General features: G+C 40.2%; 1 long non-coding RNA gene across 1 annotated transcript in view; it reads left to right on the top strand.

Moving 5' to 3' along the window:
* Positions 1-1820: 1820 nt before the first annotated feature.
* Positions 1821-17123, top strand: part of LOC129491704 (uncharacterized) — a 69507-nt gene continuing 54204 nt past the window's right edge. The window contains exon 1 of the long non-coding RNA XR_008660596.2: positions 1821-1884. This is a non-coding gene — a long non-coding RNA (uncharacterized lncRNA). The remainder of the gene's footprint in view (positions 1885-17123) is intronic.

A 17123-nucleotide genomic window follows, 5' to 3' on the forward strand; every position in this document is an offset into this window, starting at 1 on the left:
AAAGAACCCTGTTTTGTCAGATCACCTATATATATTTCAACATTCCGTGATATTGCCTTGTCCTTCTTCATAAGCTTATAGGAATCCTTGAAAGTGGAATGTGTGATGTCCATCAGTGACTTCAGGGTTCGCGGAGCAGACGCTATGGTAGCACCGGGAAGAAGAGTGGGCGAGAGGTGACCCCAAAGTACAGGTATATTGCTTCTGACCTCACTTCCTCAGCTAGCACATCTAGTGTGTCACAGCAGAGTCCAGCAAAGGTAACCGACAACAGAGGGAAAACTAGACACAGTTGCCTGGAATAAGTAGGAAATGTAAGAACAAACAAAAAAACTGTAGCTGCTTCTCTGTATAACAGTATAAGCCAATGAGGGATTTTAAACTCAGGGAACCACCCCCAGTGCACACACGTTCAGACGCACACAGGCTTACACACATACACTCAAACACACAGGCTCAAACACACACAGGCTCAAACACACACATGCTCACACACAATAAACACAGCCTCAGACACACACCTGTGCAAACACACACACACTCACACACCTGCTCAAACACACGCACACTCAGACACACAGGCTCAAACACACGCCCAAACATACATACCCACCCAAGCTCAAACACACACACACACTAAAACACACAGGCTCACACACACACACACTCAAACACACAGGCACAAACACACACACAGTAAAACACACAGGCTCAAACACACTCACACACTCAAACACACAGGTGCAAACACACACACAGTAAAACACACAGGCTCAAACACACTCACACACACACTCAAACACACAGGCACAAACACACACACAGTAAAACACACAGGCTCAAACACACACACTCAAACACACAGGTGCAAACACACACACAGTAAAACACACAGGCTCAAACACACTCACACACACACTCGCTCAAATGTACACATCCTTAAACACACTGGAGCTACGTTATTTGAGCAAGCATTTTAGGCCCCAGACCATGATTTAAGCATAAATTCGGTGCCTTCTTTTCTGAATTATGCTCATTTCAAGGTAATATAATCTTTACTTATTTCAAATACAAAAAAAATCACTCTTCTCTGGAACTAAAAGAAACACAAAGTACAATCGCCACACTCTTCATGTAACGCTGTGAAAGAATCCTGCTCATCAGAACGAATTCTAACGGGTCGCTGAATGTGAAGCTCACCTCACCCACAAACAGCGCTATCCTCCCTCGCCATCCTCCCTCCTGATCGCGCACCCGGCTCACCTCACCAGCAAAGCGCGGTTTCCTCCCTCGCCATCTTTCCTCGTGGTCGCGCACCCGGCCCACCTCACCAATAAAGCGCGGTTTCCTCCCTCGCCATCGTTCCTCGTGGTCGCGCACCCGGCTCACCTCACCAATAAAGGGCGGTTTCCTCCCTCGCCATCGTTCCTCCTGATCGCGCACCCGGCTCACCTCACCAATAAAGCGCGGTTTCCTCCCTCGCCATCGTTCCTCATGGTCGCGCACCCGGCCCACCTCACCAATAAAGCGCGGTTTCCTCCCTCGCCATCGTTCCTCCTGATCGCGCACCCGGCTCACCTCACCAATAAAGCGCGGTTTCCTCCCTCGCCATCGTTCCTCGTGGTCGCGCACCCGGCTCACCTCACCAATAAAGGGCGGTTTCCTCACTCGCCATCGTTCCTCGTGGTCGCGCACCCGGCTCACCTCACCAATAAAGGGCGGTTTCCTCACTCGCCATCGTTCCTCGTGGTCGCGCACCCGGCTCACCTCACCCACAAAGCGCGGTTTCCTCCCTCGCCATCCTTCCTCATGGTCGCGCACCTGGTTGGATTTCACAGTCATGGAAGTTCTGCTTTAAAATCCGTTTCTGAAGAAGTGTTAATGGTATTGTATGTCACCTTATCTTTTTTCTTCTTTATATGACATTGGTTTTTAAATTATAAGTCCTGGTGTATAATGAGATAAATTCACCAAAGCCTGGTTCGTGCCCCACAACGCCTTTGTCTCTTGGGCAACTGAGCCTTCTGGTAAGCAGGAGCTCTCAAGCCAGCTTTTTCCAGGTTGCCTGTGTTACGTCCTGCGAAAGGCTACATACCAGTGGTCCTTAATCAGTGGTGAAGTAATAATGAGAAAGAAGTGCCCATTAAGAAGCACCTTCTATGTGGTATGACATAGTATTTCACCACCTTTAGTTGGCCAATGTTTCTGATAAATAAAAAATATTATATGTATTTTACTAATAAGGAATCTAAGAATCCGTGACAAGAAATCACGTGTCCTGGCTGGACCCTCTCCATGTTGTGCAAAGGGTTTTGGTGAGGGCTGAATGCTTCGTGGGCTCTTTCTGCTTAACCACACCATATGTATTAAAAGAAAAACAGGCCGGGCGCGGTGGCTCACGCTTGTAATCCCAGCACTTTGGGAGGCCGAGGCAGGCGGATCACAAGGTCAGGAGATCGAGACCACGGTGAAACCCCGTCTCTACTAAAAATACAAAAAATTAGCCGGGCGTGGTGGCGGGCGCCTGTAGTCCCAGCTACTCGGAGAGGCTGAGGCAGGAGAATGGCGTGAACCCGGGAGGCGGAGCTTGCAGTGAGCCGAGATCGCGCCACCGCACTCCAGCCTGGGCGACAGAGCGAGACTCTGTTTCAAAAAAAAAAAAAAAAAAAGAAAGAAAAACAGTGGTCTTGCCTCAGAATGGTAATTTTCAAATATTTTCAGTAATTGAAACTTTTGCTTTTTATTAATGTAAACAGAATGAATTTTTTTTAAATGAGTGTATATTTTGGAAAGGATCCTTACTCAGGGACCCTGCTTCAATAATTTTAGAGAAACTTGGATTTTCAATGCCAAAAAGAAGAAAAAGAAAGACAAGCTTAAGAATACTGTCAGACTAATGCATTTGCCTGTTGTGTGTGTATGTATAAACACGTGCATATATAATTTGCCTAACTACCAACAAAATCTTTAGAGGTGAAGAGAGAACGATGGGTTTCAAAATTTCATGATGCCTAAAATTCCTTCCTAATTTTTCGTTTTTTATTAGTTTTTTTTTCAACTGCAAAAGATCTCAATCATGATAAACTGCTTGCTAGATCTGGTTTGCTGTCCTTGTCACCTATAAGCAAGACACATAAAACCCTGTAAAAAAGCATTAGAAAACAAATATCTAAACAAACAATAGGTAAATGCTATCCAAAGGTCTGTATGTCAGTGGTTATATGAAGGTGATTAGGATCACTTAGTTAAAATATTTTCATACATTTGGGAAAACAAATAAAAACCAAATATGCCTGGGAAAATGTTTCTTGATGCATGCCACAAAATATTTATTTGCCCAAAATATTTATATGGATGATCTGAGAAACAAATATGGGTTACTTATTTTTCCATGACTGTGCCAGGGGTAATAAAAGATTAGATTACTAAGTAAAAAAAAAATAACTTTTCCTAGTGAAAATGTCAGAGCTTATAAGATAAGAACAAAGCAATACTTTATTTTAGGCAAAATACATATTTCAGTTGAAAATAACATAATAGCTATCATACAAGGGATGGGAAAACACATTTTGGTAGTGTGCATTAAATCAGTTCCTTAGAGGAATGGTAGCTCAGGTATTCACTGCTAAGGGATATAGAAAATAATCTATAACTCCACTGCAAGCACAGAAAAGGGCTCCTTACTCATTCTCAGCATGAGGATTGCAAAACACCAGGCAAGATTCCCTGGGGACAGGTTGGCAGACCCTCTGACCAGGACACAGCCTGGGGACAGGTTGGCAGACCCTCTGAACAGGACACACCCTGGGGACAGGTTGGCAGACCCTCTGAACAGGACACAGCCTGGGGACAGGTTGGCAGACACTCTGAACAGGACACAGCCTGGGGACAGGTTGGCAGACCCTCTGACCAGGACACACCCTGGGGACAGGTTGGCAGACCCTCTGACCAGGACACACCCTGGGGACAGGTTGGCAGGCCCTCTGAACAGGACACAGCCTGGGGACAGATTGGCAGACACTCTGAACAGGACACAGCCTGGGGACAGGTTGGCAGACCCTCTGAACAGGACACACCCTGAGGACAGGTTGGCAGACCCTCTGACCAGGACACACCCTGGGGACAGGTTGGCAGACCCTCTGAACAGGACACACCTTGGGGATAGGTTGGCAGACCCTCTGAACAGGACACAGGCAGACCCTCTGAAAAGTAGACCTCTGAACAGGACACACCCTGGAGAGAGGTAGGCAGACCCTCTGAAAAGTAGACCTCTGAACAGGACACACCCTGGAGAGAGGTCAGCAGACCCTCTGAACAGAACGCAGGTGGACCCTCTGAACAGTAGACCCTCTGAACAGTACACAAGTGGACCCTCTGAACAGTACACAGGTGGACCTTCTGAGCAGTACACAGGTGGACCCTCTGAACAGTAGACCCTCTGAACAGTACACAGGTGAGACATGGACATTAGCACTCTGCCCTCAAGCACCACTTGTCTGGAAAGCACATCCCTCGCACATCTCTAAGAAGAGGACACCGCTGAGGCTGCAGTGTTTTGCCTGCAAAAGGTTTGAGCAAAATAATTATGCAAATGGTTTATTGGTATATTCCGTGGCTGTGTGCTCCCCGTGTGGTTCAAAGTAAAGCCGCTTTGGTGTTAAAGATCCCTTATGCCAGAATAGATCAGATTCTCTGTACGTTTAACCCAGCAGGTCATTAAGCTGGAGATCTTGATTTGTCAGCAGTCATTCCTCTATCCAGGGCCTCTCAGGCGCATGCTTATCAGTTTGCTATTGATCTGAATGGAAAGTGATTTAAGCAAAGAATTGTCTTCACCTCTGAAATACGGCAAAGCTGAGAACAAATAGAAATACAAGCACATTTAGGAATGCAGCAAATCCAGTTCTCTTATTTCCCTTCCAACTCCTGTTAGAACATTAACATCCTGTGAAGAGCAAGAAATAGAAGCTAGATTCGCTAAATTATTTCCTCTTTTTTGCAGAAAAGGAGCTTGAAAAAAATATGCTTAAAGATGCTCTGATGAATTTTTATTATCATTCTCCCTCTCTGTCTTCACTGATAATCATTCTCTTCTGAATAGTTAACACTGAAAACTTTTGCAATAAAATTCAAATTAGTTAAATAATTAGAGTCAATTATGTTAAAGGGGGAAGAGGGACTTCAATATTCAGCTTTTAATTCTAGAGTTCTCCAAATAGTAATTGACGCAGAATACAAACAATTCCAATCACGGAAATTAGAATGAGTACCCTCACCTGTCCCTGATGTGAACGGAAATTGGCAGGAGCAGCACACACAGAATAGTAAAAGACTGTCCTCGATTGTAAATGGACGAGGTCCCGCAGAAGACTGAAATCTTGAGCCCAGCCCCACTTTTCCTATAACACATTCCAGGCTGCTTCAAGGCACAGGAATAAACCGTGACACTAGAATGCTGCCTTCATAAGGCTTTTCCACAGTCTCCTCATTGTGCACATTTTTATTGAACTCACGGTGCATAGAACCCATGCCAGCTGTCTGTCCATTTCTCTCTATATGTGGTTTGGATTGACCTTATTCTTGGTTCCATATTGCCATTTAAATATGTGCTGTTACTGAATTTCTCAGAAATCAATCTGGTTCCCCCAACTTGCTGTCGTGCTATTAAGGCGTTCTCACCTTAGCCTTGCTTGGATATTGAGCACTATGCTTTGAAAACTAATAGGTCAATCATAATTTTAATTTTATTTTATTACTATAGATGTTATAAGGTATGGACATTTTGTTCTGAATTTCATATTATTTCTAAATTTGTTTTCTGGCTTTTCACCTCTTGACCTGAGTACAGCCTCCTTGAGAAAAGGTTCAGGTTGCACTGCAGAACCAGGGGCCCGGTGGAACAGATAATACAACTGGTTGACCTACTTTGTCATGGCATTCTGAACACCATCTCAAAGACCAGTGGTACTAAAATCTTAGTTACCTTGACATAGCCGATGAGTTAAGAATGCAATGATTTTAAGGTGCTTTAAAAAAAATAGGCTGACAAAATCAGTTCAATCAGTGAAATAGCTAAGGCTCATTTTTATTCCATAATTTAGTTTCTCTCCTTCTTTTTTGAAAAGAAAACTAGGTCAGCAAAATTGTGGAAGTGTTGTATAATAATCACTACAAATCACTTAGAGTTCTGGTTCAAGGGGTTTTAACCTGGTAATAAATTATCCTTCTGAGATGAGACTCAGAGTTAATTATGTCCATTACTCTAATTTTATTTCATATCTAGAGGGGAACTAAGGAGAAGAGATCACAAATAACTCACCAGCAAAAGCAGCTACATTTCCCCTTTATTATACTAAAGAATATTCTAAATGGACCACACCATCCCCAACAGTGGGCCTTTCATTTATGCTGAACAAAGAACCAAAAAATTGACTGATAGGAGAGCTGAGAAGTAATTTTTCTATTTGTGACATCCGTGAAAACCACACCATGTCATCATCGCTCCTCCCAGGGCATTAAGAAAGAATCTGTCCTTCCCAGCCAGGCATTTTATACTAAACCTGGGATGGTGGGCTCCCTACCCAATGACTTGGGCTGTAACACAGGGAAAGCCTAATTATTAATCAATCCAAATTCTCCCTGAAGTTGTAGGTAGCTCACCAAATCATAATCAAGTAATCCTGATCAGAAATTCAGACAAAAAATACCTATATCCTTTACTGAAAAATCAACCTAAATATCTATGCTGTCTCTACAATGAAATGGGGTTTCTGAGCAATTACTCTATGAACCTCAAGTATTTCAGTCATTAAGAAGATATGATTATTAGTCTGTACTTACTTGTGATGGAAATGTAACTTGACTATTTTAGAATAATTTCTAAGCACTCAGCCTTAAAAACAGATGGCTTCTCAGATAGAATTTGTCATTGCTCAACAAGAATGCTTGAAGCTGTTACATAGTTCTTTAGCATTTAGGGTAATAAATGTACCTGCTAGCTAGGTGCAGTGGCTCATGCCTGAAATCCAACACTTTGGGGGCAGGAGGATTGCTTGAGGCCAGGAGTTCAAAACCAGCCTGGGCAATATAGAGAAACCCCTTTTCTACAAAATAATAATAACAATAACAATAAATTGTTAGGTGTGGTCACGTGCCTGTGGTCCAAGCTACTCAGGAGGCTGAGGTGGGAGGATTGCTTGAGCCCAGGAGGTTGAGGCTGCAGTGAGCTGGGATTGTACCAATGTACTTTCGTCTGAGTGACAGAGCAAGACCCTGTCTTGGTAAATAAATAACCAAATTCATTAAAATAAATATTCATGCTATATATGCTGTTTTGCAGTAGAGAACATATACTGTAAAATATACCAAATTTGAAATTTTTCTATGGGACATTTTACTTTTTTCAAAGATGTTAACATTTATGTCTGCCAAACTTAATCTCTTTTTTTGTATTTTTATTTCTTGGAAGATTAGACCAGATCTTCTCTTCTATGCTGTGATCAACTAAAAAATAAGCCTGTAATGCCTTCATATGAAATTTGAAGATATATGCATGTGAAGCATACAGGTCTTTCTTACTCCAGCTAAGCTCTCCCACAAGAACTCTGTTTTTGAGGGGCACAAACATCAGATAATCCGAGCCGTGGGCCCCCAGCTCCCTTGAGCATATCTAGAAATCAGTCATTCTAGTGGGAAGACTTGCTGAATTTTCCAGACTGGGTGTTTTACACAAAGTAGCTCTAAAATTTTTCTCTAATCATTGCCCCCAAAATTGTTAAGTAAATCTCTCTTTTGTGCCTGGTAGCATGCCCTGTGATACCACCTTACCCAGGTGGCAGTACTTCCTGTGAATTGGTCAGTAAAAAGGAGCCTGGATGTTTCCACACTGATAGTTGCCAAGCCACGGAGTGAGACGCCAGGTCTCCTTGCCTTGGGCCTGCTGTAGTGTGGGCAGCTAGGACAGGGCCCCCTCCTCCATCATCCCTCTGAAGAGGAGGAAAGCCTCTCACTCTTATTTTGGATGCTCCCGGGGACGTCTGAGGCTTTCTCTCTCCTATTCTACTGTCTTCTTCCCTAGAGCTTGATTCTGTGTTTGCCGAGGGAGATACATTGATTGTGGGACCTCCAGTTCCTGTGACTCTTTATACTTAACGGGCATAGGTGGCACCAGATTTTGTCTTTACAATGTTGTGTGTTTCATCCTCAATTTTGAAACCAAACTGACAATTTCAGGGCACTAAGAAAAGAGCCACCCAGGCAGAACATCATTGAAAGCAAGACTAGCAAGGCTGTCTTATAAAGCGCCCAATTTGAGATTGCAGAATAGGGTTACCTCGCAAATAAAAGAATAAACCATCATATTAGCAGAGATTGCAGAACAGGGTTACCTCAGAAAATAAAAGAATAAAAGAATAAACAATTATATTAGCAGAGATTGCAGAAAAGGATTACCTCAGCAAATAAAAGAATAAGCAATTATATTAGTTTAGCTAATACAATTATGGCTGAAGTTTGCTTTAACAATATAATGTTATATATATTATTATATATAATGTTATATGTTATGTTATATATACGTTATGTTTATATATAATATATATTAGCTAATAATTTGTGTACTTGCAAATTTGTTATAAACTAATTTATTATGCCTAATAAATTAGCTCATAACAAATACATATAGTTATATATATATTATATATATTAGCCTACAACAAATTAGCAAATATACAGATAACAAAATATAATATATATCTATATACATATATATATATATATATGATAATCCAGAGTTGCTTAAACAATTAGGTGAAAGATGGATGGAAACTTTGTAATAGATGGGTCAGACTGACAACACTTTAAACCACTGATCATTAGTTAATTACAATGAAAAGTAGAACAACTGGACATTTTTTTCAGAGCATAAGTAAAAAATGAACTTTATAGAAGAAAGATACTTAAGAAACATGTTAACCAAATGAAAATTGTTTTGATATAGAATATTTAAAAATTATTTATTTTAAGTGTGAGGATAGTATTATAGTTATGTTTATTTTAAAAAGCACTAATCTATTAGAAATACTAAATAATTATGGGAGAAATTATATGATGGCTGAAGTTTGCTTTAACATATTTAAATAAATAAAAAACAATAAATGTGTTATAAAAGAAGAAACAAGATTTGTGAATATTGATAATTACTGAAGTTAGATAATAGGAACATTACTTTTTTTTTAATTCTGCCATTTTTCTAGAGATCTCCACATGTCACTTGTTTTGTTTGCTTTTTCGGTCACTGTGGACCCCACTGATAACTCTTAGGCTTGACTCTGGCATTGTTTTTATTATCTAAACATGTTCCCAATATTTTCATACTGTGCTCTTATGCGAAGCTGCCAAACCAGAGGTTGGCAGGTCGCGCGGTCTTGGCCTCTGGCAATCTTAGCAGGGTTTCCAATGGGTTTGTTGTGTGGAAAGTACCAAGGATCATCCTTGGTCCCATAAATCATTAGCCGCTCCTGTATTCCCACTAGAAAGCACAGAGCCACATAACACTTCTTTTGGATGCCCATGAGGACAATACCTGGGTCTCATTCGGAGGCTTCGTCCTGTGTGTTGGCTCAGATGAAAAGGGAGAGTGGAGTGAATCTTGGACTGATGATTGTAACCCATCCCGTAAGCAGCAATTACAGGGGCTCCAGGGAAAGGGAAAGAAAGTCTGCGTCTCTGGGGCAGAGGTTTGTGCTACATCTGCTGACTCAGACGGTCCAGGGGAATCCGGGAGTTTGAGAGTATCGTCCATCCCTTATTTCAGAGTTCTATTCATTCCCTATGAGATATAATACTCACAGCAGGACAGCTGTCAATTGAGCCTCTTTATATATCCACGACTCCTATAACCAGATCTGGAGCCTTATTTTCAGCAGTCTTCCCTCGGCTGTAGGAGAGAATTGTTTAATTGCTGTTTGGAGACCTTCTGGCACTTATAAAATATGCTGAGTCAACCTCAGGAATGATTACTCACTGACCCATAGTGAACTTAGAAACTGCTATACAGAATACCACAGATTCACAACTTAAACTCAAAAGCATATTTCTCAGTCCTGGGAGCTAGAACTCCAGGACGCAGGCAGGCGTCATCAGAGTTGGTTCCTGGTGAGGTCTTGCTGTCTGGCTTACAGGGGGCCACATACTCACTGTGTCATCTTCACTCACACCCACCTGGCTGTACCTGTTTCTTCTCTGTGCGTACAAAGAGACAGACAGAGAGAGACAGAGAGAGAGAGAAACAGATCCAATGCCTCGTCTTATAAGGGCACCAGTTCTACAGGCCGAGCGAGGGCCCCATCCTTATATCTCATTGAGCCTTCATCACCTCCTTAAAGGCACATTGGGAGTTAGGGCTTTGACATATAAATTTGGTGGGACAGAATGTACCCCATATCAGATGGGATATAAGCAGACTGAACATTAGAAAGATTTTTACTGGAAGGAAAATAATAAGGGGAAAATAAATCTAGAAGATTGGAAAATCAGTAAGGGAGCTATTAAGAGATTCCACAGATGATGTACTGGAACCATGGTCTGAACACTGATTAGAGTTATGTAAAAACATTCTGAAGAGAGATTTAACATGAATTAGTGAGTGATTTTTGTGTGCAGAGTTGGGAGAAAGCTGAGCTATATGAGATGACCGCGAACCCTTCCATGAGGTCCTTAGTGTGCCAGAGTGAGCGATACAGAACAGCTGAGCCACATGAGATGACCACAGACTCTTCCATCAGGCCCTTGGTGTACCACAGTGAGCGGTAAGGAGCAGCTGAAGGAGGACATATGAAAGAGAAAGGAGGTGTAGTTCTGGGCATGTGTAAGTAAAAACGAAACACAGGCGTGTACTTAAAAAGTGTTTGAAGGTCCAACTATGCAGAGAGGTCCTTGCGGGGGACTAGAGAAGCAGAAGAAAGGGAAGGAAAATCGAACATCTCAGGGTAGAGGAAAGGTCACGGCTGACAAGCACACAAGTGAAGGCCACCAGCAACAGTTCAAACCACTTCCCCTCACGTGGGAGACACAACAGTGGTTCTGTAACCTGGAGCTGGGACTTGGAAAAGGAGGTCCAGTTCTTCTGTAACTGGAACCATCGTGATCTGCTGTCTCCTGAAAACTGGCTGGCTGACAGTGCACAGAACCAGGGCTTACCCTGCAAACGCCCGTATTCGATGCTAGGATGTTTGAGTGCAAGCCTATCTCTGTAGAAGTGAGCACTATGCTGTGATAAAAATGTGTGTACCTGGGGTTTCGGAGAAAAAAAAAAAAAAAGGCAGAATACACCCATCGCTATTCCAAGGCAGCAAAGAAATTGTGACACCTTAAAACAGATACACACAAAAAATCCATTTTGTTTCTCTAATGGATCTAACGAGAGTCATGGTAGCAACAGCCGGGTAAGGTGAATGGAGATTTAAACATAAGCTCATTTCATTCTGCATACTTAATGTTTCAATCAAAAAGTTCGATAATTAACCTTTTAAATAGTTCATATTCTGCAAGAAAAGCTAAGAAAAGGGGAGATAGAACCCTGTAATATTCAATGAAATAAATTAACCTCTTGAGGAAATTCATCTAAAAAATCACACTGATGGAGATGCTACATTAGTTTTGAGAAGCCTGTGGAATAGCCAGAGGAGATATGTATCTGCCCTTTCTCACACTGCTATGAAGAAATACCCAAGACTGAGTAATTTATAAAGAAAAGAGATTTAATTGACTCACAGTTCCACATGGCTGGGGAGGCCTCAGGAAACTTACAATCATGGCAGAAGGCAAAGGAGTGGCAGGCACCTTCTTCACAGGACAGCAGATAGGAGTGAGTGCAAGCAGGGGAAATGACAGACGCTTATCAAACCATCAGATCTCATGAGACTAGCTCCCTCTCACAAGACCAGCAAGGGGGAAACCACCCCCATGATCCAATTACCTCCACCTGGTCTTGCCCTTCACATGTGGGGATTATCGGGATTGCAGTTCAAGGTGAGATTTGGGTGGGGACACAGAGTAAAACTATATCAAGATACACAAATATATTCATATATATTAATACATATATACATATATATAATGTGTGTGTGTATGTGTGTGCGCTCTATCTACCTATCATTTAAAAAATCAAGCTAGGAAAAATATTCTTCCGAGTCAACCCTAAGACGCTTGTTCTTTGCAGCTCTGGGTAATGATGACGCTACCCAGAGATGAGAATGCATCCAGGAAAACAGGAAGAGGCCAAGGTGGATCTCAGAGAAACTAAGCACATAAATCTCAGGACATATTACAACACTGAAAGGAATTATATTCCAGAAATAAGGTGATTGATCTAAAATTATTTTTATTAATTTTCAAATTTTATGATAAAAATATATAATATTTTAAAACAGAAAAAAAGTCAATGAGAGAAATTCAGGCAGAGAAAAACCTACCAAAAAATGCAAAGCACAAACAAAAACCCAGTAAGAATGTTCTTAGTCACCCATGAGCTTCTGGCCATACATCATGAGGAACAGACAACAATTTTATGTTAAAATCAAATCTTTTTAATACCATAGTCAATATTATCAGATCAATTTGGTGGTATTATTAAAACAATTACAATAATAAAATTGAAGGTCTCTTGGGCACTCTGTAACATCAAATATGATGACTTCTCTTTAAATCACCATTCAATAGCCTTTTAAGTGTATTGATTTTAAACATTTTATCAATGCTATTAGCATCACTGGTAATAACGATCATTGATTATGTATGTAACATTTGCTACCATAAGCACTGTATTTATTATCTCTAATTCATACAAGAATTTTCAAGATGAGAATTGTTTTTCCTATTTTAAATATTTAAAAAATAAGGCTCAGATTAATTAAGTAACTTGGTCAAAGGCATGCAGTAAATATTGGATTTGTATTGTGAATGCAGGTTAACCTGCTCCAATGAAAGTAATTTTTTTTCTATTTAGGAGTTCTTTTACAAACATAGTTAACTGATTTTTGAAAGAAAATCTCTGAGAATGGTTTAAATATGTATGAACCTTAATTAGTACATAGTACCTAGTAGTACCATTGGGAAAGTAAGGGTTTCTTTTTTACATAACAGGACAAGAAAATTATTCTCATAGAAAAAAACCAAGCCCTGGGTTTTATAACATATCTATGTAATTCTTCCTCTTTTTCTGCCTGCTTTGTGAAGAAAATGACATAAGCAAATGTGCTCACACACACATAAGCACAGCCTTTTCTAAGATAGAGATTCTGTCCTCTTGTTCTAATTTGGGATATTATAAAAATTAAACCAGAACCTTTGTTCTAATTTGGGATATCATAACAATTAAACCAGAGAAACATAGCTGAGCATAAAACTGCAACAGAAGTGAAGATCACCCTGTCTGTTACATAAACTTCACTTTCAATCCCAGATCAATGCATTGAGAGAGAGAGTCAAATATTTATCTCAGAAAAATGCCAGAAGAGGAAAGGAAGGAGCTGGAAGGGTGATTTCCACACATCTTGCCATGGCACCTCTGCCTGTTAGAAGACCTTTGGGTTTCACCATTTTTTTCTTTTCATCCTAGGTCATTCTCTTTAGCACAAATGGTTGGGTCATACAAAGAAGCTACACAAATAAGAAGGGACATGATGGAGTTTCTTGGTTATTCATGTTTCTCAGAACATTATTAGTTGCCTTTTATCCGTAGACAAAGTAGTAGGTGTGGTGCAGGTGTATTGAGGAGGTGTGGAGGTGGCAAGTGTGAAGGTGGCAGGTGTGGTACAGGTGTATTGAGGAGGTGTGGAGGTTGCAGGTATGGAGGTGGCAGTTGTGGTACAGGTATACTGAAGAGCTGTGGTGGTAGCAGATGTGGAGGTGGTAGGTGTGGTGCAGGTGTTTTGAGGAGGTCTGGAAGTGGCAGGTGTGGAGGTGGCAGCTGTAGTGCAGGTGTTTTGAGTTGGTGTGGAGGTGGCAGGTGTGGTGCAGGTATTTTAAGGAGGTGTGCAGGTGGCAGGTGTGGTGCAGGTGTGGTGGTCATGGGTGTGGTGAAGGTGTGGTTGTTAGCCCAGGCATCTTGTAGCATTAAAAAATCCATGAGGTAATGAATATACACACACTGCGAGCAGGGCATGACACGGGGGCACAGCAGAACCTCTTGACTCAGACAATGAATTTCGATTAAAAGACACAAATTGTCAGAGTGAATTTAAAAAAGGACCAAATGATATGCTATCTAAAAGACTTCCACTGGAATATAAAGAATTACATCAGTTAACAGTAAAATGATAGAGAAAGATATACCATCATAACCCTAATCAAAAGAAACTGGAGGAACTATGTTAATTTCACACACAGCCAACTTCGGAGCAAGGAAAATGATCATGGATAAAGCACAGCACTACATAATAATAAAGGGGTCAACTTTTCAAAAAGACATAAAAATCCTTAAATTGTAGGCACCTAAGCACAGAGCACCAAAATGCGTGAGGCAAGATCTCACAGAACTACAACAAGAAATAGATGGATCCACTACAATAGCTGGAGACCACAACAGTCCTCTATCAGAGATGGACAGAGCCCACAGGCAGGAATTCAGGAAAGACAGATGAGAACTCAGCAGCACCATCAAGTAATGGGACATTATGGTGACTTCATCCAACCACAGCAGAATACACACTCTTCTCAGGACCACCTGGAACATTTACCAAGATAAGCCATATTCTGGGACATGAAACAAACAATTTTAAAAACTCATGTAAGATGTATTTTCAGACCAGAATGGAATTAAAGTAAAAGTCAACAACAGTGAGATAACTGGAAAATTCCTAAATATTTAGAAACTAAACAGAAGAACTCCTATGGGTCAAAGCAGAAGTCTCAAGATAAATTAAAATATATGTGATCTAAATTATTAAAGAAAAACTTTCATAAATGTGTGGCAGTGATCAGAAGAAAATGTTTAGTATGAAATGTATACATTAGAAAATAATAAAGATCTAAAATCAATAACCTAAGCTTCAACCTTAGGGAACTAAGGAAAGAAGACCAATTTAAAGCTAAGGTACTTGGAAGAAAAAGTAACAAAAATTAGAACAGAAGCCAATAAAATCGAAAGTAGAAAAACAATACAGAAAATCAAAGAAAACAAAAGCTGGAAGGCCACGCATTGTGACTAGAACCTGCACCCCTGTGCTTTGGGAGGCCAAGACAGGATGATCACTAGAGGTCAAGAGTTCCAGGCATCACTGAGCTGTGATCTTGACACTGCATTCCAGCCTGGGTGAAAAAACGAGATCCTGTCAAAAAAAAAAAAAAAAAAAAATTCTGGTTGTTTGAAAAAGATCATTTAAATCAATAAACCTCTACCTAGGCTCACAAGAAAAGAGGGAGAATTACAATGGTAAATTACCAACGTCAAAAATGAAAGTGGGGCCGTCACTACTGATCTCATGGTCATTTAAAGGAAAATAAACATAGACCACAAACAATTTTCTGCCCACAATTTTGATAGCTTACATAAAATAGGCCAATTCCTTGAATGACAATCAACCAAAACTCACCCAAGGAGAAACAGACAATGTGAATAGACCAATATATATTAATGAATTGAATTAATAATTAATAATCTTCCAAAAAAGAAAACACCAGGCCCAGATGGTTTTACTGGTGAATTCTACCAAAGATTTAATATAGAAATAATTCCAGTACTGAACAATTTCTTCCAGAAATTTGGGAAAACAGAAGGAACACGTTCTGACTTATTCTATGAGGAAGCATTATCCTGATGTAAAAATCAGTTACACAATGCAAGAAAACCTAAATCTGCACCAGCATCACTCTTGACCATAGATGCAAATTATCAGAAATATATTAGCAAAAGGAACCCAACAATGCATAAAAATAATTAGAAACCTTAAAAAAGTGTGGCTCACGCTTGTAATCCCAGCACTTTGGGAGGCCGAGGCGGGTGGATCACGAGGTCAGGAGATCGAGACCACGGTGAAACCCCGTCTCTACTAAAAATACAAAAAATTAGCCGGGCGTGGTGGCGGGCACCTGTAGTCCCAGCTACTCGGAGAGGCTGAGGCAGGAGAATGGCGTGAACCTGGGAGGCGGAGCTTGCAGTGAGCCGAGATTGCGCCACTGCACTCCAGCCTGGGCAACAGAGCAAGACTCCGTCTCAAAAAAAAAAAAAAAAAAAAGTAGCATTTACCAGCCATGTGAGCCTAGTTTAAAATTTGAAAATAGGCAATGTAATCCATCACATCATGCAGCTGAAGAGGAAAAATCATTTTTCTCAGTTGCAAAAAGAGATACACCTAAAAACCTTTGTGACTACTGAAGTGGCATTTCAAATGATTCTGAGTTTCTGGGTTGCTGAAACAAAGAGACATGAACACATCTGATTTGTTATGTGATAGAGTTATGGTAAAAAGTAAAAGGATGTTTTTTTGTCTTCATAATATGTTATAATTAGAAATGATTTAAAATATAAATTTTGTAACATCCATCCAAGTTGAATTTTTATTTCCTTTTTCAGTTAAATCATATTATATTTGATAAGAAATAGAACCCCTTAATAGAAGGAGAAACTATAGATTCAGCCTGTTATATAATAATCAAGAAAGACTCAATGATATTAAATCAGCATCATTGCTTTTAAGCCTGAATTAGCTTTTATTTTACAAATGTATGTAAAGAAGAATATGCAGCCATAACATTAATTATTACAGATAGTAAGTGGGGCCTTCATGCTTAGAAAAGCTTTACTTTCATTCTATGAAAAATGGAAGCCTTTCTGTGACAATATTTTCCTCTTTGTTTCAGTCACTAGAAAATCCAGAGTCCATCCTGAAATTCAACTTTAATAGTCATGGAAAACCTCATGATGTATTTTAATGAACCAACTTCTCCTTATGTTAATTTTACTATTATATTAATTTTTCAGACAGTCTTGAATGAAGGTTTCCTTACTGTTCTAACAAGTGTCGAAATAATTTTTTTTCTTTAACAGAACTCAAAGAAAAAATACTATCATCCAAATAATATCTCAAAAACAGATGCCATTTAACAGTCATAGTGACATTAAT

The sequence above is a fragment of the Symphalangus syndactylus genome, chromosome 10 (genome assembly GCF_028878055.3).
Source record: "Symphalangus syndactylus isolate Jambi chromosome 10, NHGRI_mSymSyn1-v2.1_pri, whole genome shotgun sequence".
NCBI lineage: Eukaryota > Metazoa > Chordata > Mammalia > Primates > Hylobatidae > Symphalangus > Symphalangus syndactylus.